Consider the following 24,433-nt stretch of genomic DNA (forward strand, 5'->3'; position numbering starts at 1 on the left):
CACGAGCAACATCCACCCGTGTTTGTGATCAGAGTTGTCTCTCCTAGATATTTTGCTTCCCAGGCTAACGAGCAACACCCACCCGTGTTTGTGATCAGAGTTGTCTCTCCTAGATGTTTTGCCTTCCAGGATAACGAGCAACATCAACCCGTGTTTGTGATCAGAATTGTCTCTCCTAGATGTTTTGCCTTCCCAGGCTAACGAGCAACATCCACCCGTGTTTGTGATCAGAGTTGTTTCTCCTAGATAATTTGCCTTCCCAGGCTAACGAGCAACATCCACCCGTGTTTGTGATCAGAGTTGTTTCTCCTAGATGTTTTGCCTTCCCAGGCTAACGAGCAACATCAACCCGCGTTTGTGATCAGAGTTGTTTCTCCTAGATACTTTGCCTTCTCAGGCTAACGAGCAACATCCACCCGTGAGTGTGATCAGAGTTGTCTCTCCTAGATGTTTTGCCTTCCCAGGCTCACGAGCAACATCCACCCGTGTTTGTGATCAGAGTTGTCTCTCCTAGATGTTTTGCCTTCAGGGGCTAACGAGCAACATCAACCCGTGTTTGTGATCAGAGTTGTCTTTCCTAGATGCTTTGCCTTCCCAGGCTAACGAGCAACATCCACCCGTGTTTGTGATCAGAGTTGTCTCTCCTAGATGTTTTGCCTTCCAAGGCTAACGAACAACATCTACCCGTGTTTAAGATCACAGACACAGCTGCCTTTCCTAGGTGTTTTTCCTTCCCAGCTTCCGGCTATCATTCATTCTTTCAACATCAGTCTACAGGGTCATGATCCTGAATCACACTTCATTCTAGACCCAAGTCAACCCCTCTGATAGTGGAGACAGGGAAGCAGCTTTTCATTGCAATTACATCCTCCTTCATTCATGCAATCTTTAACTTCAGTCTATATAATCATGACCTCGCTGAATCACACTTCATTCTAGACCCAAGTCAACCTCAATGTTGGTGGAGACAAGGAAATGCCTTTTCACTTTGTCTTCATTCATGCATTCTTTAAACTTCAGTCCACATTGTCATGACCTCGCTGAATCACACTTCATTCTAGACCCAAGTCAACCTCACTGATGGTGGAGACAAGGAAGCGGCTTTTCACTTTATCTTCATTCATGCAATCTTTCAAATACAGTCTATAAGCGTCATGACCTCGCTGTATAAAACTTCATTCTAGACCCAAGTCAACCTCATTGATAGTGGAGACAAGGAAGTGGCTTTTCACTATACCTTCATTCATGCAATCTTTCATCTTCAGTCTCCAAGGTCATGCCCTCGCTGGATCATACTTCATTCTAGACCCAAGTCAACCTCACTGATAGTGGAGACAAGGAAGCGGCTTTTCACTATATCTTCATTCATGCAATCTTTCATCTTCAGTCTCCAAGGTCATGCCCTCGCTGGATCATACTTCATTCTAGACCCAAGTCAACCTCATTGAAAGTGGAGACAAGGAAGTGGCTTTTCACTATACCTTCATTCATGCAATCTTTCATCTTCAGTCTCCAAGGTCATGCCCTCGCTGGATCATACTTCATTCTAGACCCAAGTCAACCTCATTGAAAGTGGAGACAAGGAAGTGGCTTTTCACTATACCTTCATTCATGCAATCTTTCATCTTCAGTCTCCAAGGTCATGCCCTCGCTGAATCACACTTCATTCTAGACCCAAGTCAACCTCACTGATAGTGGAGACAAGGAAGCGGCTTTTCACTATACATTGTATCTTCATTCGTACCCTCTTTCAACTTCAGGCCATATGGTCATGACCTCGCTGAATCACACTTCATTCTAGACCCAAGTCAACCTCATTGAAAGTGGAGACAAGGAAGCGGCTTTTCATTATATCCTCATTCGTGCACTCTTTCAACTTCAGTCCACATGGTCATGACCTCGCTGAATCATATCTCATTCTAGACCCAAGTCAACCTCACTGATAGTGGAGACAAGGAAGCGGCTTTTCACTATATCCTCATTCGTGCACTCTTTCAACTTAAGTCCACATGGTCATGACCTCGCGGAATCACACTTCATTCTAGACCCAAGTCAACCACACTGATAGTGGAGACAAGGAAGCGGCTTTTCACTATATCCTCATTCATGCAATCTTTCAACTTCAGTCCACATGGTCATGACCTCGCTGAATCACACTTCATTCTAGACCCAAGTCAACCACACTGATAGTGGAGACAAGGAAGCGGCTTTTCACTATATCCTCATTCATGCAATCTTTCATCTTCAGTCTCCAAGGTCATGACCTCGCTGAATCATACTTCAATCTGGACCCAAGTCAACCTCACTGATAGTGGAGACAAGGAAGCGGCTTTTCACTTTATCTTCATTCATGCAATCTTTCATCTTCAGTCTCCAAGGTCATGCCCTCGCTGGATCATACTTCATTCTAGACCCAAGTCAACCTCATTGAAAGTGGAGACAAGGAAGTGGCTTTTCACTATACCTTCATTCATGCAATCTCTCATCTTCAGTCTCCAAGGTCATGCCCTCGCTGAATCACACTTCATTCTAGACCCAAGTCAACCTCACTGATAGTGGAGACAAGGAAGCGGCTTTTCACTTTATCTTCATTCGTACCCTCTTTCGACTTCAGGCCATATGGTCATGACCTCGCTGAATCACACTTCATTCTAGACCCAAGTCAACCTCATTGAAAGTGGAGACAAGGAAGCGGCTTTTCATTATATCCTCATTCGTGCACTCTTTCAACTTCAGTCCACATGGTCATGACCTCGCTGAATCATATCTCATTCTAGACCCAAGTAAACCTCACTGATAGTGGAGACAAGGAAGCGGCTTTTCACTATATCCTCATTCGTGCACTCTTTCAACTTCAGTCCACATGGTCATGACCTCGCTGAATCACACTTCATTCTAGAACCAAGTCAACCACACTGATAGTGGAGACAAGGAAGCGGCTTTTCACTATATCCTCATTCATGCAATCTTTCAACTTCAGTCCACATGGTCATGTCCTCGCTGAATCACACTTCATTCTAGACCCAAGTCAACCACACTGATAGTGGAGACAAGGAAGCGGCTTTTCACTATATCCTCATTCATGCAATCTTTCATCTTCAGTCTCCAAGGTCATGACCTCGCTGAATCATACTTCAATCTAGACCCAAGTCAACCTCACTGATAGTGGAGACAAGGAAGCGGCTTTTCACTTTATCTTCATTCAGGCAATCTTTCATCTTCAGTCTCCAAGTCATGACCTCGCTGAATCACACTTCATTCTACACCCAAGTCAACCCCTCTGATAGTGGAGACAAGGAAGCGGCTTTTCACTATATCCTCATTCATGCAATCTTTCATCTTCAGCCTGCATGGTCATGACCTCGCTGAATCACACTTCATTCTAGACCCAAGTCAACCACACTGATAGTGGAGACAAGGAAGCGGCTTTTCACTATATCCTCATCCATGCAATCTTTCATCTTCAGTCTGCATGGTCATGACCTCGCTGAATCACACTTCATTCTAGACCCAAGTCAACCACACTGATAGTGGAGACAAGGAAGCGGCTTTTCACTATATCATCATTCATGCAATCTTTCATCTTCAGTCTCCAAGTCATGACCTCGCTGAATCACACTTCATTCTAGACCCAAGTCAACCTCACTGATAGTGGAGACAAGGAAGCGGCTTTTCACTTTATCTTCATTCATGCTATTTTTCATCTTCAGGCTGCATGGTCATGACCTCGCTGAATCACACTTCATTCTAGACCCAAGTCAACCACACTGATAGTGGAGACAAGGAAGCGGCTTTTCACTATATCCTCATTCATGCAATCGTTCATCTTCAGTCTGCATGGTCATGACCTCGCTGAATCACACTTCATTCTAGACCCAAGTCAACCACACTGATAGTGGAGACAAGGAAGCGGCTTTTCACTTTATCTTCAATCATGCAATCTTTCATCTTCAGTCTGCATGGTCATGACCTCGCTGAATCACACTTCATTCTAGACCCAAGTCAACCACACTGATAGTGGAGACAAGGAAGAGGCTTTTCACTTTATCTTCAATCATGCAATCTTTCATCTTCAGTCTGCATGGTCATGACCTCGCTGAATCACACTTCATTCTAGACCCAAGTCAACCACACTGATAGTGGAGACAAGGAAGCGGCTTTTCACTTTATCTTCAATCATGCAATCTTTCATCTTCAGTCTGCATGGTCATGACCTCGCTGAATCACACTTTATTCTAGACCCAAGTCAACCTCACTAATAGTGGAGACAAGGAAGCGGCTTTTCACTTTATCTTCATTCGTGCTATTTTTCATCTTCAGTCCGCATGGTCATGACCTCGCTGAATCACACTTCATTCTACACCCAAGTCAACCACACATGCAATCTTTCATCTTCAGTCTGCATGGTCATGACCTCGCTGAATCACACTTCATTCTAGACCCAAGTCAACCACACTGATAGTGGAGACAAGGAAGCGGCTTTTCACTTTATCTTCAATCATGCAATCTTTCATCTTCAGTCTGCATGGTCATGACCTCGCTCAATCACACTTCATTCTAGACCCAAGTCAACCTCACTGATAGTGGAGACAAGGAAGCGGCTTTTCACTATATCCTCATTCATGCAATCTTTCATCTTCAGTCTGCATGGTCATGACCTCGCTCAATCACACTTCATTCTAGACCCAAGTCAACCTCACTGATAGTGGAGACAAGGAAGCGGCTTTTCACTATATCCTCATTCATGCAATCTTTCTTTCATCTTCAGCCTGCATGGTCATGACCTCGCTGAATCACACTTCATTCTAGACCCAAGTCAACCTCACTGATAGTGGAGACAAGGAAGCGGCTTTTCACTATATCCTCATTCATGCAATCTTTCATCTTCAGTCTCCAAGGTCATGACCTCGCTGAATCACACTTCATTCTAGACCCAAGTCAACCACACTGATAGTGGAGACAAGGAAGCGGCTTTTCACTATATCTTCATTCATGCAATCTTTCATCTTCAGCCTGCATGGTCATGACCTCGCTGAATCACACTTCATTCTAGACCCAAGTCAACCTCACTGATAGTGGAGACAAGGAAGCGGCTTTTTACTTTATCTTCATTCATGCTATTTTTCATCTTCAGTCTGCATGGTCATGACCTTGCTGAATCACACTTCATTCTAGACCCAAGTCAACCACACTGATAGTGGAGACAAGGAAGCGGCTTTTCACTATATCCTCATTCATGCAATCTTTCATCTTCAGTCTGCATGGTCATGACCTCGCTGAATCACACTTCATTCTAGACCCTAGTCAACCACACTGATAGTGGAGACAAGGAAGCGGCTTTTCACTTTATCTTCAATCATGCAATCTTTCATCTTCAGTCTGCATGGTCATGACCTCGCTGAATCACACTTCATTCTAGACCCAAGTCAACCACACATGCAATCTTTCATCTTCAGTCTGCATGGTCATGACCTCGCTGAATCACACTTCATTCTAGACCCAAGTCAACCACACTGATAGTGGAGACAAGGAAGCGGCTTTTCACTTTATCTTCAATCATGCAATCTTTCATCTTCAGTCTGCATGGTCATGACCTCGCTGAATCACACTTCATTCTAGACCCAAGTCAACCACACTGATAGTGGAGACAAGGAAGCGGCTTTTCACTTTATCTTCAATCATGCAATCTTTCATCTTCAGTCTGCATGGTCATGACCTCGCTGAATCACACTTCAATCTAGACCCAAGTCAACCTCACTGATAGTGGAGACAAGGAAGCGGCTTTTCACTATATCCTCATTCATGCAATCTTTCATCTTCAGTCTGCATGGTCATGACCTCGCTCAATCACACTTCATTCTAGACCCAAGTCAACCTCACTGATAGTGGAGACAAGGAAGCGGCTTTTCACTATATCCTCATTCATGCAATCTTTCTTTCATCTTCAGTCTCCAAGGTCATGACCTCGCTGAATCACACTTCATTCTAGACCCAAGTCAACCTCACTGATAGTGGAGACAAGGAAGCGGCTTTTCACTATATCCTCATTCATGCAATCTTTCTTTCATCTTCAGTCTCCAAGGTCATGACCTCGCTGAATCACACTTCATTCTAGACCCAAGTCAACCTCATTGATAGTGGAGACAAGGAAGCGGCTTTTCACAATATCTTCATTCATGCAATCTTTCATCTTCAGCCTGCATGGTCATGACCTCGCTGAATCACACTTCATTCTAGACCCATGTCAACCTCACTGATAGTGGAGACAAGGAAGCGGCTTTTCACTATATCTTCATTTATGCATTCTTTCAACTTCAGTCTGTATGATCATGACCTCAACGAATCACACTTCATTCTAGACCCATGTCAACCTCACTGATCAGTCATCTCACAGTGGAGACAAGGAAGCGGCTTTTCACTATCCTCATTCATGCAATCTTTTAACTTCAGTCCACATCGTCATGACCTCGCTGAATCACACTTCATTCTAGACCCAAGTCAACCTCATTGATAATGGAGACAAGGAAGCGGCTTTTCACTTTATATTCATTCATGCAATCTTTCAACTTCAGTCCACAAGGTCATGACCTCGCTGAATCACACTTCATTCTAGACCCAATTCAACCTCATTGATAGTGGAGACAAGGAAGCGGCTTTTCACTTCATCTTCATTCATGCAATCTTTCATCTTCAGTCTCCATTGTCATGACCTCGCTGAATCACACTTCATTCTAGTCAAGCACTGAACTGGGAATATCATTTTCTAATGAGGAAAGGAGTATTTAAGTTGTTTAATATTTCAATATTGGTAAGGTTTTTCAGGCAACACGCATCTGAGAAATTAATATATAAAATTTCAGGGTTTATAATCAGTTAAAACAGAGTCTTTCAAATCAATTTAAAAGACTCTGGTTGAAGAAAAAATTCACATTTCCACGTATAATTATATAAGATTGTATATGTCATATACATACTGAACGGTATAGCTTCCTACGGTATTCCAATTTTCTAAAAAAACATATATCATGAGAAAGGTCTATAACTAACACAACAAAAAGATTTGTAAAACCATCATCAGAAGCAAGTGAAGCTTCCTACGGTATTCCAATATTGAGACAACAATAAATAGGCCTACATAGATAGATCTGTAAAACCATCATCAGAAGCAAGTAAGCTTCCTACGGTATTCCAATATTGAGACAACAATAAATAGGCCTACATAGATAGATCTGCAAAACCATCATCAGAAGCAAGTAAGCTTCCTACGGTATTCCAATATTGAGACAACAATAAGTAGGCCTACATAGATCTGCTAAACCATCATCAGAAGCGAGTGAAGCTTCCTACGGTATTCCAATATTGAGACAACAATAAGTAGGCCTACATAGATTTGCAAAACCATCATCAGAAGCAAGCAAAGCTTCCTATGGTATTCCAATATTGAGACAATAATAAGTAGTCCTAGTCCTACACAGATCTGTAAAACCATCATCAGAAGCAAGTAAAGCTTCCTACGGTATTCCAATATTGAGACAACAGTAAGTAGGCCTACATAGATCTGCAAAACCATCATCAGAAGCGAGTGAAGCTTCCTACGGTATTCCAATATTGAGACAACAATAAGTAGGCCTACACAGATAGATCTGTAAAACCATCATCAGAAGCAAGTAAAGCTTCCTACATTATGCCAATATTGAGACAATAAAAAGTAGGCCTACATAGATCTGCAAAACCATCATCAGAAGCAGGTAAACTTCCTAGGGTATTCCAATATTGAGACAACAATAAGTAGGCCTACATAGATCTGTAAAACCATCATCAGAAGCAAGTAAACTTCCTACGGTATTCCAATATTGAGACAACAATAAGTAGGCCTACATAGATATGTTAAACCATCATCAGAAGCAAGTAAACTTCCTACGGTATTCCAATATTGAGACAACAATAAGTAGGCCTACATAGATCTGTAAAACCATCATCAGATGCAAGTAAACTTCCTACGGTATTCCAATATTGAGACAACAATAAGTAGGCCTACACAGATAGATCTGTAAAACCATCATCAGAAGCAAGTAAGCTTCCTACGGTATTCCAATATTGAGACAACAATAAGTAGGCCTACACAGATAGATCTGTAAAACCATCATCAGAAGCAAGTAAAGTTTCCTACGGTATTCCAATATTGAGACAACAATAAGTAGGCCTACATAGATCTGCAAAACCATCATCAGAAGCAAGCAAAGCTTCCTACAGTATTCCAATATTGAGACAATAATAAGTAGGCCTACATAGATCTGTAAAACCATCATCAGAAGCAAGTAAAGCTTCCTACGGTATTCCAATATTGAGACAACAATAAGTAGGCCTACATAGATCTGCTAAACCATAATCAGAAGCAAGTAAAGCTTCCTACGGTATTCCAATATTGAGACAACAATAAGTAAGCCTACATAGAACTGTTAAACATCATCAGAAGCGAGTGAAGCTTCCTACGGTATTCCAATATTGAGACAACAATAAGTAGGCCTACACAGATAGATCTGTAAAACCATCATCAGAAGCGATTGAAGCTTCCTACGGTATTTTCCAATATTGAAACAACAATAAGTAGGCCTACATAGATCTGCAAAACCATCATCAGAAGCAAGTAAAGCTTCCTACAGTATTCCAATATTGAGACAACAATAAGTAGGCCTACACAGATAGATCTGCAAAACCATTATCAGAAGCGAGTGAAGCTTCCTACGGTATTCCAATATTGAGACAACAATAAGTAGGCCTACACAGATAGATCTTTAAAACCATCATCAGAAGCAAGTAAAGCTTCCTACGGCATTCCAATATTGAGACAACAATAAGTAGGCCTACAGAGATCTGCAAAACCATCATCAGAAGCAAGCAAAGCTTCCTACGGTATTCCAATATTGAGACAATAATAAGTAGGCCTACATAGATCTGTAAAACCATCATCACAAGCAAGTAAAGCTTCCTACGGCATTCCAATATTGAAACAACAATGAGTAGGCCTACATAGATCTGCTAAACATCATCAGAAGCGAGTGAAGCTTCCTACGGTATTCCAATATTGAGACAACAATAAGTAGCCCTACACAGATAGATCTGTAAAACCATCATCAGAAGCAAGTGAAGCTTCCTACGGTATTCCAATATTGAGAAAACAATAAGTAGGCCTACACAGATAGACTGTAAAACCATCATCAGAAGCAAGTGAAGCTTCCTACGGTATTCCAATATTGAGACAACAATAAGTAGGCCTACACAGATAGATCTGTAAAACCATCATCAGAAGCAAGTGAAGCTTCCTACGGTATTCCAATATTGAGACAATAATAAGCAGGCCTACATAGATCTGTAAAACCATCATCAGAAGCAAGTAAAGCTTCCTACGGTATTCCAATATTGAGACAACAATAAGTAGGCCTACATAGATCTGCAAAACCATCATCAGAAGCAAGTAAGCTTCCTAGGGTATTCCAATATTGAGACAACAATAGGTAGGCCTACATAGATCTGTAAAACCATCATCAGAAGCAAGTAAGCTTCCTACGGTATTCCAATCTTGAGACAACAATTAGTAGGCCTACATAGATCTGTAAAACCATCATCAGAAGCAAGTAAACTTCCTACAGTATTCCAATATTGAGACAACAATAAGTAGGCCTACACAGATAGATCTGTAAAACCATCATCAGAAGCAAGTAAGCTTCCTACGGTATTCCAATATTCAGACAACAATAAGTAGGCCTACATAGATCTGCTAAACCATCATCAGAAGCGGGTGAAGCTTCCTACGGTATTCCAATATTGAGAGAACAATAAGTAGGCCTACATAGATCTGCCAAACCATCATCAGAAGCAAGTAAAGCTTCCTACAGTATTTCAATATTGAGACAACAATAAGTAGGCCTACACAGATAGATCTGCAAAACCATCATCAGAAGCGAGTGAAGCTTCCTACGGTATTCCAATATTGAGACAACAATAAGTAGGCCTATACAGATAGATCTGTAAAACCATCATCAGAAGCGAGTAAAGCTTCCTACGGTATTCCAATATTGAGACAACAATAAGTAGGCCTACATAGATCTGTAAAACCATCATCAGAAGCAAGTGAACTTTTTACGGTATTCCAATATTGAGACAACAATAAGTAGGACTACATAGATCTGCAAAACCATCATCAGAAGCAAGTGAAGCTTTTAACGGTATTCCAATATTGAGACAACAATAAGTAGGCCTACACATATAGATCTGTAAAACCATCATCAGAAGCAAGTAAAGCTTCCTACGGTATTCCAATATTGAGACAACAATAAGTAGGCCTACATAGATCTGTAAAACCATCATCAGAAGCAAGTAAAGCTTCCTACGGTATTCCAATATTGAGACAACAATAAATAGGCCTACATAGATAGATCTGCAAAACCATCATCAGAAGCAAGTGAAGCTTCCTACGGTATTCCAATATTGAGACTACAATAAGTAGGCCTACATAGATCTGCAAAACCATCATCAGAAGCGAGTGAAGCTTCCTACGGTATTCCAATCTTGAAACAACAATAAGTAGGCCTCCATAGATCTATAAAACCATCATCAGAAGCAAGTGAAGCTTTCTACGGTATTCCAATATTGAGACAATAATAAGTAGGCCTACATTGATCTGTAAAACCATCATCAGAAGCAAGTGAAGCTTCCTACGGTATTCCAATATTGAGACAACAATAAGTAGGCCTGCACAGATAGATAAAACCATCATCAGAAGCAACTAAAGCTTCCTACGGTATTCCAATCTTGACACAACAATAAGTAGGCCTACATAGATCTGTAAAACTATCATCAGAAGCAAGTTAAGCTTCCTACGGTATTCCAATATTGAGACAACAAAAAGTACTAAGTAGGCCTACATAGATCTGTAAAACCATCATCAGAAGCAAGTTAAGCTACCTACGGTATTCCAATCTTGAAACAACAATAAGTACTATGTAGGCCTACATAGATCTGTAAAACCATCATCAGAAGCAAGTTAAGCTTCCTGCGGTATTCCAACCTCGAGGCAACACTAAGTAGGCCTACATAGATCTGCAAAACCATCATCAGAAGCCAGTGAAGCTTCCTACGGTATTCCAATATTGAGACAACAATAAGTAGGCCTACATAGATCTGCAAAACCATCATCAGAAGCAAGTGATGCTTCCTACGGTATTCCAATCTTGAGAAAACAATAAATAGGCCTACATAGTACTAAACCATCATCAGAAGCAAGTTCACCGTTATGTTTGGTTTTGTTTGATTAGATATCTAGCGATGCAATGGCCTCATCGACCAGTAGCAAGACTGTTTCCAGGTCTGGTCTTGAGTCCTTGTCCTCCTGGAGACAACAGCCAACTGCCTCCTGTAGCGTCAGACACTTTCCTCGCCTCATAATCTTCCGCAATATGTAACCAATGCTAAAGATGTCAGCCTGCAACGATGTTCGAAGCCCACGTCTAACTTCTGGTGCCAGATGTGGATGTTTGGTCACGTCTGACTGATACTGGTAGCCTTGCTTATACGTGCATAGACTCAGATCCACAAAGAAGGGTTCTAAGTTATCGTCAATCAGAATCTTTCTGTCCTTGATGGCATTCACAACAAATCCTTTAGAGTGTAATGTTTGCAGCTTCATGCAGATCTTTTTACCAAGAATGATCCACTCTTTTTTTGAGAGATGTGGGCCATACCTGATAAACTCGCCCAATGTCGTGCCTTTAGTATACTCGAAGAGCAGAACTGGATGTTGAGGCTGGCACTTACGGCTGGCCACGCCGCGGAACATGGGTGTCACATCTGTGTCATTGAGAAAGGAATAGACCCTAGCTTCAAACATGAAGCGCTCCCTGTTGGCTAATATCTCACACTTTTTAGCAACACAATTGATAGTCTGGGAGTTCTTAAGACGGAAGCGAACAACAAACTCCTGCCCCAACACATTCCTCGCTGGCCTCCATCTTTGCCCTGATTCTGGTGGCTTCTGTTGCCATCGGACGGAGTCAGGCTCTATTACCTCAATCACCACAGTGGCCAGTGGATCATCCTTCGGTAGGATCTCGAGCCCAAGTCGAACCAAACCTGCTGCCTCTAATTCTTCCTGACTTCTTTCATCTCTTTGCTCTTCGGAGTCAAGAGTGGTCTGAATCGTGTATTCTATGATCCCCATTGTCTCACAAAGACTTCTTAGGCTTGCCTCGGCAGAGCTGGCTGTTGCTCTTAGATGTGGCCGTAGCTTCAGGCACTGGTCAAACTCCTCAGACAGTTCAGGGATGTCGATAGTGTGGCAGATGCGACCTATCATGATTCCTAAACTCCAAACATCTCCGGCCTGGCTGCATTGGGATCCATTCTTTATCTCAGGTGCGAGAAAGTGAGAACGGTCTTGTTTGGCTTCGGATGGGACATTTGTGTAGCAATTATTCTGACCAACAATGCTCGCGTTCCCGAGGTCAATAATGACAGGTTCATATGCCATGTATGCAGGGCTATCCGCTGATTTCACGACAACGACATTGTCCGTCTTCAGGTCACAATGCAGGATACCCCTGGAATGAATTGCTGCGAGGTGTTTTGCCAATCTGTAGCAAATAAAAATCCATTGCTCTTTGTTTGGCCCAGGGATTTCGCACAGAAGTTCGAATAATGTCTTGCCATCACCGACCTTCTCCGTTATAATGCCAAATGGAAGCTTGTCCTCCTGGAAGACTGGCACCAGTCCATGGAACCGAGGAACAGAGGGACAGTCACCAATATAAAGGTTCATCTTGACCTCCTTCTCAAGGACATCTTCGGCTCGGCTGTGAGATGCAAAATATCTCTTCACAACTACTTGCATCGTCTTCCCACCTCCCAAATCCAGGGAACCAGACACGGTATCACCAAAAGCACCTTTCCCCAGAATGTGCATATCGGAGTCGTAGGTTATTCTCTTGGATGGGACGAATGGCATATGCGCCTGCTGGATATACCCAGCTGTAGCAGCCCTCCTTGCCAGCACCATCATCCTGTCTATCATCATCGTAATGGTTACGTCTTCTTCGTCAGACTCGGTGGGAGCCGAAAACTTCCATGCGACCTGTTTGATGGGTGGAATCTTGTTTAAGATATGGGGACGGCATAAGATGTCTTCCAACAAATCAGAATCCAAGAAATAATCTGGAAGGGTTATGGACTTGAACTCTGGCGGTGGCGGTGGTGGTGGTGGTGGTGGAGATGGTTGTACTTGTAGAAGTTGATAAGACAATGGCTGGTGACCTTCGTCATGTCGAGGCCGGGGCGGCGTTGGATGTGCAATATCAACCGGCCTAGGCATCAGACTAACAAACAACGCGTGGTCATCAGTTCGTGTCGGACCGAAGACGGGAGCCAAAACTGGAAGCTTTCTCGGAATGAAGTTCTCAAATCCAGGTGGTGGTCTTGGCGTTTCATAATAGAATCCAGGAGGCGGTGTGCGATAACTTAGGACAAATCCGGTGTAAGGAAACAGGCAAAGGTAGTCATCAAGTAGTCCAACCTGGTGATAGTCGGAAACTTCGGCCAATTCGGTTGGTGGAATTGGTAAGGTCATATCGCAAGGTTGTTCTTTCGGTAAAACGGAAACGGATTTATACTGATGAAGAGCGGAAACTCTGGCAGGTTCGGGCAGTCGGAAGGTCACCCACTCATGTTGTTCTTGCGGCGAAACGGAAACAGAGACAGAGTCATGTTGTTCTCGCGGTGACACGGAAGCTTCGTCTTCATGAAAAGCGGAAACTGTGGCAAGGTCGGGCGATCGGAAGGCCACAGAGTCATGTTGCTCTTGCATGGCTTGCGGCGAAGCTGAGACTTTGTCTTCAACGGCTCGAGGCTGATGAGAGGCGGAAACTATGGCAGGTTTAGGTGGTTGCCAATTTACATAGTCAGCTGGTTCCTTTGGCAAAGTGGAATTAAAGCTGTCTATGACTTGGTGTTGAGCGGAAAGTTCGGCTCGTTCGGTTGGTGTGACTGTGAATACGACATCTCTGGGTTGTCTTGTTGGGGAAGAACACGCACTGATCCCTTCAATACATCCAAGCTGTGGCGGTGTCGGCTTCGGTTTCCTCAGTGGCGAGTCACCCATTGCTAAAAGATCAGACCGCAATCTCCAGCTATGCTGAAAAACATCCCTAGCTATGATATTCATCAGACAATCACACGCATGATCAGAATTAGAATGAAAACATCTCACCCCATGGCAGCCTCCTGTCTTGAAGTTGATGACTGGAGGTGAGATCATGTACTTCTTGTAAAGGCTCTTCCTTCTTGCCAGCTCGCACCAGTGTGCACTGGTGATCTTCCACCACGTCAGGACTTTGGCGAGGGTTCTATCGACAGAACCATGGTGCTGAAAAATAAGAGCACAAATTGAAGTCATATTGATTATCCTGTAAAATCAATCATTGCGGTTTTTGTTGCAATTTTAAGAATAAGTCGAAAGATATACATTGTTTATGTATCCAAAGATCTTTGATGTGTTTTTAGACATGTTCTGGGCGACTGGTCTAGATTAGAGACCAACTAAGACCGACATGTAAGGTCAGAGGAGAGGAGGATTTGCGCCTCATGGAAAACGTGTTTACAAGAAGTCGCCTCGTCCTCGTTAAGGAGGTTGTTATTTTATCAGTCTCTCAATCGCATGCAGAAGTTCAGTTGCCTTCTTCTATTAGACTTTTTTTGCCTTCTTCTACTTAATTAGACTTAGTTTTATGAGACAAAATTTAGTTTGTTCTATTGCTGAAAGTTATATGAACATGATGTTTGTGGGATAAACAACGCCGATTAATGATAAAAATAAACAGAGGCAAATATTCATTGGTTAGGAAAACTTGCAATGTTATTGTTAAACATAGAATAAGCAATAGCATCAAGGTGGTTGACAAGACAAAATAGCACGAGAAAGCAATCCGGCAAAATGGCAAACAGACATTAGCAAGTAAAGCAATATAGCAATCAGTAAATTTGCACATTTAACATCAGAAAAAAACATCAAACAAACGCGCATATATATCTGTAGCAAGGTTATGAATAACAGATCGTCACAGAAAAACGGAAGTGACGCAATGAGTGGCATCTTACCAATCTTCCTCCAATCCTGGTTTAATTGAGTGACATCAATTAAAGGACTACAATTACAATATACAAAGATAGATGATGTTATATCAAGTTACTTGTAAGTTGTATTGTACATTCTGGGGTAATAAACATAAACATAGACGAATGACGCAAAGGTCAAGGACAACGTATAGCAACAGCAGACACGAACTCATCATAGATGGAATGAGTCTTCACATTCAATGTATCTAATACGAGCAGACCCAAAGGCAGGCCATACGAGCTAAATGACAAGTCATTACTATTTGTAGTAGTCATTAATTTGAAGCAGTCATTAATTTGTATAGTCATCAATTTGTAATGGTCATTAATTTGCAGTAGTGATTAATTTGTAGAAGTGATTAATTTGTAGTAGTCATTAATTTGTAATGGTCATTAATTTGTAGTTGTCATTAATTTGTAGTTCTCATTTATTTGTATAGTTGTCATTTATTGGTAGTGGTCATTAATTTGCAGTTGTTATAAATCTATAGTCAGCACTGGTCACCAAGTTGCAGTGGACAATGATTTGCTGTACATAGTCATTAAGTTGTAAGTTCTTGTGGTGTCCTAATTCAAATTCAAAACTACATTTAAAAATGGTCACATCCCTGAATCAATGGTTAAAAATGCTGAACAGAAAGAAATTTTATTCATTGATTTTAATAATTTGTTGTGCTAAGTATTTTGTAGCAGTAGCAGTCAATGAATAAGTTGCAGTTGTCACTAATTTCGAGGCACTATTTCGGGTCACTAATTTCTAGGCACTTTGTTGTAATAATGGGTTGATGGGGCTTTGTTGTAATAATGGGTTCGGGGGGGGGGGTGCAAGGGAACAAGAAAGGCAAGCGTCAGCGTCGAGCAATATTTTTGTCGAACACAAAGTAATGAAGTGAGGGGAGCTTGGAAATGTTAAGATGCAGCTATTAGACTAGTGACTCCATTTTGCCAATCTTAGAAACAGCTGAACTCATCCAAAATCCACCAAATGGTTAAAATATTACTCGGAGGACATTGTCACCTTTGGTCTGCATGGCCTCCGCAATCAAACAGATGTGACAGGCGGGGGGGGGGTATAAAAAATGAAACCATACATCGCCAACAAATCAGTATAAGTCATCCTGTGTCTGTGATTCTGCATGATTCATACATTGACTACACTACACTCCGGCCGCAGTGGACCGACCTTGTTCCTCTTCATAAGGAGGCCTAATAAGGATAACGCAATGGACTGCCCCAGGAGTCTAACGCCGACAACCTCCGCGGGCTGTATCGTAGTATTAATCCGCGAAATTACATGGGACCGGGATTACCATGCTGTATAGGGCACTTTAAATGGATTATACTACAGACATCAGGCCGCCAAAAGTCTATTTCTGATGTTATTCTTGGGTGCCAGTCGCAAATGCACTGTTGATCTTGACCCCCAAGGTTTGAGATCGCCAAGTCATTCAGTGGAGCCGACGGCAGTTATAAAAAAATGCATCTCATCACGCCGCGAAGACGTGCAGCAACTGCGGGACCATAGGCCTGCGCCCTCACTCTGATAGTGATATCCTTCCTAAGGATGGGGAGCGGGAGCGGGAGAAGGCATGCGGGAGTCGGCATGCGGTAGCGGGAGCGGGAAGGGGAGGGCGAAGGCAGTGCCACTGCCAATGGCAATGGCAATGGCGATGGCGATGGCGATAGCGAGGGGAGGGGGGAGGCCCGGAGGAGGGGAGGGCGAAAGAGTAAGAGTAAGGCTGCCCTGCTGAGATCAATTCAAATCACAAAAAAACTGATAAATACTTCATGACACATGACAATCAGGCATGGCGGGAAATCATCTGACAAAATTCAACTCACCCTCCGAGCTCCGGCTGAAGCTGGCAAAGACATTGCTTTTTCGGCAGCAGATGGAATTTTCATCGGATGAGGTGATACTCTGGTTGCAGAGCATCGTCCTGGTAATGACATCCTCATGTTTTGGCGACGAAAATTTAATAAATTCGTGATAAATACGAGATAAAATGCCAGAAAATATTCGAAACGTCTCCAACTTCGAAGAATTTCTCTGGAATGGTTGTCAAGGCGTTTGCGTAACGCTGGCGTCACGACGTCATTACCTTATTAGGCGCTCAAACGATCACGTGATCCGGATGAGCCAATGAGTGGCGCAAAGACGTTCTCACGTCAATGCCGCTGGACGACGTCACCGCCAAATAAGGAACACAGGACGCAAGTCAACAAAAGAGCAATCAATTCCCGTCTTCTTCTCCGGGTTTTCGCGGTATTTTCTCAGCCAGTGCATGCAGAGGAAAATCTCCGGTGGAGCCATCAAATATGCCTCGTGTTCCAGAACCGACCAGGTACGAGGCATCCTCAGCTGGAATCGATGTAAGGTCGAACGTACTTTTAAAAACCTTTTTTCCATCCACCATTTGAGTCATTGAAGGGTAATTTTGCTAAATTTGATGTTGTCCTGAAGGCCGCAGCCCGATTTGTCCGATATCCGCCAACCTACAGAATGCGATGCTGTCGTCTAACGCTAAGAAGCCGGCAAAATATGAGCATCTTTTTATTGTAACTTTGTTATTAATGTGCTGTGGTGGGAAATTGACAGAAAAGGCAGCCATTGCATTTGACATAGCGAGCAAGTGGCAGAACTTGGAGGTATTGGGCCTGGCGGCTGATATATTTTTAGCGCTGTGACTCAGCACTCATCAGCATCATCGCTAATATGGCATTGTTTCCGGAACTCAGCCAGCGCCACACAAGAATAAACCTGGTGCCAGGTGCAGGAGAAGGCGCCTCGCTATAAGAGATTGAGCTGTTTCAGGAACTGGGCCGTGCATTCTTTATCGGGAGTATTTGAAAGCGATGTTCTCTCCTTTTCCATACATGTCACCTTCTTTTTACTCAGTTGTACTTTGGAAGGAACTCATTTCTATATGCAAGCGGCGATCGGCTGTGTCAATCGCACTTCTGGTCAACGCTATCTATTTGGGGATACGCTACGATAGTGATGCTACCAACAAAAGTGCCTTGGTGACCAAAAAAGTGTCAGTGCACCAAACTTTGAACCCTGCGCCTTTGAACCCTCCATGGGCTGCCCATGGAGTCCAGTCTAATGAATCCGCCAGCGATAACTCACCCAGCTGATTGTAAATACTCAAGACTGGTAATCAATCCCCCGGCTCTAACTCTTCCAGCCGGTTGTAAATACCTTAAATATGAACAAGACGCAAAACACTATTCCGCATATTATGTCAACAAGAGTACCCTTCTAAATGGTCACGATTCCTCAGCTTTCAACTCATCCAGCTGGTTATATTCCCTGTACTAAATTCCTTCGATATGAGTATGGCACTTCCAACTCGCCATTATCTCCCTGGCATCTCTTCCAGCAGATTATGAACACATTTCCAAGATGTGTACATGTCACTTTCAGCTGGTCATTTATTCCCTGATACCATGACCTCTCCCAGCTTGTTTTGAACATATAACCTCGGTGTGAAGAAGATTTTGAATGTCCCGGGCACAAAAATTCTATGTGCTTTTATCTCCAAGTTCTCTACAGAACTATATGCCATAATCCGTCAGAATATAGTTGATTAGACACTTTTTCCAGGGGGCATTTTCTACTTCTCCGCCAGCACTAACTCTTCCAGCTGGTTATTTCCCAGGTAAAATGAGCTGGTCATGAACACATTCCCCAGATCATAGGCAGATGTGAACATGACACTTCCAGCTGGTCATTACCTCTTCCAGCTGGTTATTGATTTGCACAAAATACCAATAATAATATGATAAGAAATGCTTAAAATCATTTTTGATTTATTGTCACATACACCACATGACTTGACCATTGTACAGAAAACAACTCCACCAGTAGAACTTGTCTTGGGTCGATACGTACGTGACCGTTAATATAAGGATAACGTGACTTTTGTGCTTTTGAACAACCGGGCCCAGGAGTCTACTTAATGAGTTATTGGACGACAACATTCTCGGAATAGAATTATCAGCCAAACATATATTTTCCGACTTAATGGTGCATTTGTCTACTTACAAAGCCTGGAAAAGACTGTCCATTTATTGAGAGGATTCGATTTTGACCAAGAGGACCTGAGTGGACAAAGAGGCTGATTCTAGAGTGTAGATGTGAGATAAAAGTTGAAAAAGTAAAAAAAAAAGCTGGATTGCGCCGATGGTCTCAGCGGGATTCGAACCCACGATCAGAATATTCCGAGTGCTATGAATACAGTTACGAAGTAACCACCTAGCATTGCCAGCACACCGTGGCACGAGTATTGGTCCATATATCCGTGATAAGTCTTGCACAATATCGACCGACTGAGGCGTAGTATCGGCGAGTGTTTCTGCATGTCAGAGTTTTCCTACAAGAGATCAGGACTCGAATACACTCCGGACACAGTGGACCGGCCTCAGTCCTCACCGACCGTACCAAATTAGGATGACGCAATTGGCTGCCGAGGGAGTCCGGTGTAAAAGTAAAAAGTGTCCCCCCTGGAAAAAGTGTCCGGCCCTATTGTATTCTGCAATATGGTTCTATAGAGACCCTGACAGTCAATAGCTCAGAGATTGAAGCGCATAATAGAATCCTTTGTTCCCGGACATTTTATCCTAGGACATTTTAAACTTCTACACCGGCATCGAATGGTTGTTGTTTGGTTGGTGGTCGCAAATGTAGGGAAAAATAAGAAGAAAAAAACACTGAAATATGGCAAACTGAAAGGCCTACGTCGTTCGTTAATGTCCAATTGCGAAAGTACATACTAAATATGAATTACTGATATACAAATACTACTATGAATACCAAGTTTAAACAAATTTGTATTCATAATAACTGCACTATACGGCATTGTGTATAAGTGGATTTCCGTTTAACTTGACAACAAGTAATTACGAACGGCGCACCCCTTAAAGACTAAGGGCTTAACTGAAGGAGATGACGCCAATTTAAGATAACGCCAGCGTTAGTGACAAATTTTGTCCAGACCAGACCAGATTAACCCAGATCACATTTGCGCGCGTTTACACGGCAGGTCAATCTCGACCGATCCAGATCGATTTTGTTTTGGTCGGAATGGTCCGGCGTAAACTACACTCCGGACGAAATGGACTGGACCGGCCTCGTCTTGTCGCCCGTTACGGATGGTTACTCTAAGAGAAGGGCGATCAGGATGACGAAATGGACTGCGTCGGAGTCTAGAGTTAACTGACCTATTGCATACTGAACTTCCAGCGGTATTACCTCCGTTACCTCCGCATATTAGACGCGCGGTGTCTGTTAAGCTTAGCAGTGTCAATACATTGAGGGTCAAGATGACCTATGGTGGCCGGATTTTTTTTGTGACTACAAACATGCCCAAAGTACAGAGGCTCCTCGGTGCCAGAACAAATTATTGGCAAGAAAGAATAATGAAAACAAAATTTCATGGTCGAAAATTATCTGGTTGTGCAATTCAAATGATTTTCTCCTCCGTTATTATTTCAACATTCATCACAGGCGCATAAATTTCTACACTCCCCAAGCAGTGGCTATACGTTCAAACGCCAGATCCAGAATCAATCAATAGATCGATCACCCAATTAATCGATTTAATCGCCATACCAAGTGATATCAAGTGATAATAGTCCACAACATCTATTCTTTGATGAGTGTTGCCAGTTGGCAGTGACATGGCCCATGGAGGTCCTCAAGAAAACGCTCTTTTTTATGCACGATGAATAGCTTGTCTCATCACTTGTTTTAACAGAGAATAACCTGTCATCGTGAAGTGCGGATTGAGGTATTCAAGAGGATTCTGAGAACACTAATTATACTCGTATGGTTATATCAAAGGGATTTCGAGGCGTTGAATTTCGAAATGACGAATTTCACTGGTGAATCCATCCTGTGGAAATCTGGAGTTAATGTTTGTGAGCAATGCTGGAGAAGCGAACATTAACCCCCTGATTTCCGCATGATGTGGTGAATGCGGCATTCAAAAATTCCTCATAATTTATATGGATTCGAGTCAGGAGGTTTTGCGAATTTTACGTCAGCATTCAAATCTCCAGACATATGACAAAATAGATAAAATTAAGCCAAGAATGCTACTTTCTTTGATGGTGTAAACGACTCATTCACGCAAGTGCTCCAGTTAAACTTTTATCGAAAGCATCTATATTTTTCATCTATCACAGTGACTGAGTTATGCGCACTTTCACTCACCATCAATATATTCTCCAAAGTATTTATCTGGTGATGCAGTCCATTTCGTCATTCTGATCGTCCTTCCTCGTACCGGCCGCCAGGACGAGACCGGTCCACTGCATCCGGAGTGTAAATCAGGACGCACGGGGACGAGAAGTTCACCTGGCCTCTGCATTGGAGAGTGGATTGTCCTTTGCTGCCATCTAGCGTTAGTTTGCTTAATTGCCAAAGTCACGTGGTACGAATTGCTGTTCCAATTTACTCCCACTAATTTCAAAAAGATTTTCCCACTTAATACAATAATAGCTTTAGTCACCAGCGTAGATGTTTTTTATAAACTTTTGAATTCAGTCTTCTGATAAACGATCTATTTTAGAATTTCAGTTAATGCTTACTGGAATGTCATACGCACATTTCGTGATTTTACGGTGGGAGGCTCTTGGAACAGCATGTAAACTAACCTCGCCCAAGTCATAGTGTGTATGTCGTATTTTGATTCTAAAAAAAAAAGTAACAGGAAAGTCACTGACAGTTGCATTAAAAGGAAATTCTGTACTGTAACATCATAAGGTATATTTGTAGATTGTCACCAGGTAAGTGTTTGTCTCTTCTGATGTTTTAAAAATGTGATATTGACCTGTAATTGTAAGATCCAAAACCACAGGTGGTTCGTCACATTTGTGTCGGTGACGTACATTTACACTATGTACATACCTGTATACATGCTCCTCGTCTGCATTCTGATTCAGGTGATTGTTGACTGCTGTTGATGTATCACACATTGTATCCTGTGAATGGGCTTTTTCGACTAAGAGTAAGACCTATCGGAGCATAATAAATCCACAGGGAGGGATTTGTGAGGCAAAAAGTACTAATTACAACAAAGAATTAAAAAATTCCATGTCTTCAGAAAATACGACACTTGACTTAGGCCTACATGACTTAAGAAGTCTGAGTATCGAACCTACGACCTCCTGGTTTTGAGCCCGACACTTTAAACCACTCTGCCACTGATCTCCCCTTAAAGGGGTACTATAGGCAGCAACAGAGGGGCTAATTTGGCTATCTTCAAGTTACTAGTAAACACAGTAAGGGGCCTTGGTCATGCAGACTCCGCACTATCCTCTTACAATCGTGAATCATTTCGACGTACTGTGAGATGTGAGAGACCCCTATTGGTGACTTCGTATTACTTTATCTTTCCTGCCCAGCTATTAAGACGCAACGTTATTTCCATTATCGTCGCAGTTGTGGGGTTATCAAGTGTCATCAGCATGACGTCGGAAAAATCGATATCAGCACCATGACATCAAGCATGTCAAGGGGTAGATCCTAGCTCCAGGAAACGCCTTACTAGTGCATCGTTCCACGTGGAAAGAGTCGATGCGTGGAGAACTAAATCAGGTCAAATCGGAGTCAACGTCGAGGACCATTGGCATAACTCAGTTGTCGGCTGCCCAGTCACCTCCTGTTCTACATTTAAAGTAGTTTCCGTCAACAAATTGCACAAAAAAAGGAAAAATACAAAATCTGACTGAATTATCTCTTCCGATTCCGATTGGACCCGATTTAGCTCTTCACGCATCAACTCTTTCCCTGTGGAACGATGCACCAGTAAGGCGTTTCCTGGAACTAGGAACTACCCCTTGATATTACTCCATGACTGGTGCTGGTATCGATTTTTCCCACGTCTCGCTGATGGCGCTTGATGACCCCGCAACTGCGACGATAAATGTAAGTGACGTCGCATCTTAATAGCGGGATGACATGAACTCGGATCTCGGCGTGCACTCACGTGGCGGGAAAGGTCTTTCGCGCCAGGACTTGCGCGTACGGAAAATAACACGTTTTTCTTCTATCTAAGAGCTGAAACAAATTGGAAAAGCATCAAACACGTTCAGAAAAATAGTTTACTGATGAACCAAGTGAAGAACAAACATTATGATTATGAAAGTCTATACATGTATGTAATGTAACAAGAAATCTTCACTGTGTGATCTTCAAATGTATGTGATTGATTAATATTAACACGCTTAACATTGTGCTGGAAAGATTCTGATCTTGACCTTATTTCCACAGTCACAGAGGTCAAACTCTAAAATGTCACCGTAGGTGACCAGTACGTTTCACTTCTATTCGTCACAGATTCTTCAAATTATATATGTAGACACATTATTGGGCATCTGTACAAGTTGACTTAATTCAGGTCAATTGTGACCTTATTTTGATCTAGTTATCAAGTTCACAGAGGTCTAACTCTAAAATTGTCATTGAAACTGCCAAATTTTGTTAATAGTAAAAAGTCGAAATTTAACCTCCACGTCTCATTTTATCTACCACTAAATGATTCCCAGGTGAGCGCAATGTCCCGAGGACATTTCATTAACGGTGTAAACTTGGCCTGCACTACTTTCTCATGAATTTCTTCCATCTTGTGTGACCAGATGTAGGGCCGCCTTGCCATGTTGTCCTCTCATCATAGCAGGCCTTAGTATCAGCTTGAAGGACATCCTTGCTGCTTTGAAATAAAAGGAAATGTCATGACGTACATGTAGGAAAGGATATCAAATAAAGAAATACATATACCAATTTGGAAGTGGAATTGGTGTGCTAAACTTCAAAGAGGTAATTTTGTGGCCGAGAAGTCTGCAAGCGCTAATGTTCAGAATGGTTTAGGCTGACCAGTCATCTATGTGTGTGCTGTTTACCATGATAAACTTTTTGGCTTCTTGCCCTTTATGGGTTTTACTGGGTTGTGTGATCTGAGGGAAGGCCGGGGAGCCCATTCATGAGGCCTTACATGCTTGATTTGGGCGCCGCTGATTTTTCAGTACTTTTCACCATATAACTTTAGGTCATTAATTGTGCTACTTCTGCAAAGGCCTTTTTACATGTGGCCAGCTTATATGCCAGTTTGGCTGTGGTGTGGAATGTGATTCCCATTCATCTCCCGCCAGGTCTTGTGTTGAGTTAGGTTGGGTTGGGTTTTATTCTAAATGTCAGTTGAAAAGTTAACCCATATTCAAATGAAAGCACATCGAAATAGGAAAAGGGCTGGTCATGCAAGTAGAA

At 42.5% G+C, this 24,433-nt stretch overlaps 1 protein-coding gene across 10 annotated transcripts in view; it reads left to right on the plus strand.

The window, feature by feature from the left end:
• Window positions 1–21,817: 21,817 nt before the first annotated feature.
• LOC135492583 (epidermal growth factor receptor kinase substrate 8-like) overlaps window positions 21,818–24,433 on the plus strand; it is an 82,652-nt gene continuing 80,036 nt past the window's right edge. For all 10 annotated transcript variants that reach the window (XM_064779128.1, XM_064779130.1, XM_064779127.1 and 7 more), the window contains exon 1: window positions 21,818–21,954. The gene's annotated coding sequence lies outside the window, so the exon portion shown is untranslated. The remainder of the gene's footprint in view (window positions 21,955–24,433) is intronic.

Source organism: Lineus longissimus, chromosome 8, assembly GCF_910592395.1.
Source record: "Lineus longissimus chromosome 8, tnLinLong1.2, whole genome shotgun sequence".
Lineage (NCBI taxonomy): Eukaryota > Metazoa > Nemertea > Pilidiophora > Heteronemertea > Lineidae > Lineus > Lineus longissimus.